The following is a 2491-nucleotide window of genomic DNA, read 5'->3' as shown; positions in this document are numbered from 1 at the left end:
ATGTACCTCTCGCACCAACCCATCCATGTACAAGTTGAACAGCCAGGGCAACATAACGCATCCCTGACAATGTCCCACCTTTACCTCGAACCACTCACTCTCTCCATTTCTTATCCTGACACATGCTCTAGTACTCACATAAAAACTCTTGACAGCTCCTAGAAGCTTTCCTCCTATCCCGTATATCCGCAAAACCTCCCATAGTGTATTTCTGTCTTCCCTGTCATAAGCCTTTTCCAGATCCATAAAAGCCCAAAAAACATCCCCTTTCCTATAGCTTTCTCGCATATCATTCTTACCACAAAAATCTGATCTACACAACCTCTACCTGTCCTAAATCCACACTGTTCCTCACCAATTACTCCCTCTGTTCCTCTCCTAATCCTCTCAATCAAGATCCTCCTATAAGCCTTCCCAACTGCACTTAACAAGCTAATCCCTCTGAAACTACTACACTCACACTTGTCCCCTTTTCCCATGTAAAGTGGAACTATACAGGCACTCATTCAGTCCTCCGGCACTCTACCCTCTCCAGTAAACTTTAAATAACCTCATCATCCAGTCCACTATCACTGTACCTCCTTTTTTTAGACATTCTGCATGGCATCCATCTAGACCAAGTGCCTTACCTGCTTTCATCATCTTAACAACTCCCTTCACTTCATCCTTACTTATTTCTCATCCATTTTCTTCGCTCATCACGGTAATTTTCTTAGCATTTCCCACTGCAACTATCTTTCCCTCCCTATCCTCCTTCACATTAAGCAACTCCCTAAAATATTCTGCCCATCTTCCCCTTACTGCCTTCTCTTACATTATCAACTCTTTTTTTGCACTTTTTACCTTTTCTTCTCTACTTGATTCACCTCCTCTTCCTCTCTTAATTTCTTTCCAAAAAATCTTTTCATTACTTTATTTTTTTTTTGTCATACTCTTACCCCATTTCACATCTGCTCTCCTCTTTGCCTCCTTTACCTTGTACTTTACTTCTCTTTCCTTTTCATTGTATCTCTCATATGACTCCCTCGTCCTATTTTGTAACCAATCTTTGAAAGCTCGCTTCTCTTCTAATAACTTCTTTGTTTCCTCATCCCACCATTCACTACCCTTTCTTCTATTTCCTCCTGTCCTTCTTGTTCCACACACCATCTTTGCGCACTTTGTGACTCCTTCCTTGAACCATCCCCATTCTTCCTCCACTTCCAGCTCTACTCTATCCTTCACTCCCTCCCACTCCTCTTTCAGCTTCTTCTTGTACTCCTCCTTTTCCTTATCATTTAAAGAGTTCACTCTAAGCACCTCCCTACCTTTTGTCCTTTTCCTTTCTCCATCTATCCTCCATTCTTAACTTACCTTCCACCAAAAAATGATCTGATATTTCCCCACCCTCTCCCCTTAGCACATGTACATCCTTAACTCTTCCTATTATACTCCTATCTACCACTACATAGTCCATTAACGCTCTATCTACCACCCTTCCATCCACCACCCTCTCCCATGTGTACTTATGCTTGACTTTCTTCTGAAACACTGTATTTGCTATCATCAACTCTCTAGACACATCTCCATCATCAACTCTCCAATACAATTCTTTCCTGGAACTCCACATTTCCCAATCACTCTGTCAGTTGGTTAATTTCCTACCCTAGCATTAAGGTCTCCCAGTACTATTACATTGACATTTCTCCCTAATCCCTCTATGCACTCATATAAATCTATCCAAAAAGCCTCCCTTTCTTCTACACTCTTCTCACTACCAGGCCCATATGAACTTACAAAAACCCACTTCTCATTTCCCAGTTCCACCTTCATCCACATTATCCTTGAGGAAACATCCTTCCACTCCACTACACGTTTACCTATCTCTTTACTTTCTAGTATAGTCACCCCTTCTCTCCCTCTCCCTCTCTTCACTCCTGATAACCTACCAATTACACTCCCAAACTTACACTCGCCCTTCCCTCTGAACTTAGTTTCACTCAAAGCCAATACATCCATCTTTCTTCTTACAAACATACTGCCTATCTCTTCCCTTTTACTCTCATCTGTACCACATCCACGCACATTAAAAGACCCAAACCTTAGGGTGCTGGTCGGAAAACTCCTAGACCCTCTTATGCCTTTACCTTTTTTTTAATTTCCCCTGTGGGGCTACAGGGAAAAGGATGCCTGGTCCTCATCCCCGTCCCTTTTTTCTCGCCTCTTACGATCCAAGTGGAAAGACTTGGTGGCAGTATTCTTTTTCCCCCACCACAGGGTGGGTAGGTGAAAAAGGAAATTAATATTCATAGAAATTGTACAGGACAGTAACAAGGGGTTGGGGGACAGCATAACGGAGGACAGTCGTATAAAGGTGTCATCATTTCTCTATGAACAGAGTTTTCCTCTCATCACAGACAAAATGATGTGTGGCTCTGGTCCGTAGGGGAGCCCCATATAGACCCTAAAGTATCAACTGCATGCTACTTTTGCCACAATAACATGCAGCCAA

This window comes from Oratosquilla oratoria, chromosome 26, assembly GCF_046742065.1.
Source record: "Oratosquilla oratoria isolate Oo_2021 chromosome 26, ASM4674206v1, whole genome shotgun sequence".
In the NCBI taxonomy this organism is placed as follows: domain Eukaryota; kingdom Metazoa; phylum Arthropoda; class Malacostraca; order Stomatopoda; family Squillidae; genus Oratosquilla; species Oratosquilla oratoria.
This window is presented reverse-complemented; position numbering follows the sequence as displayed.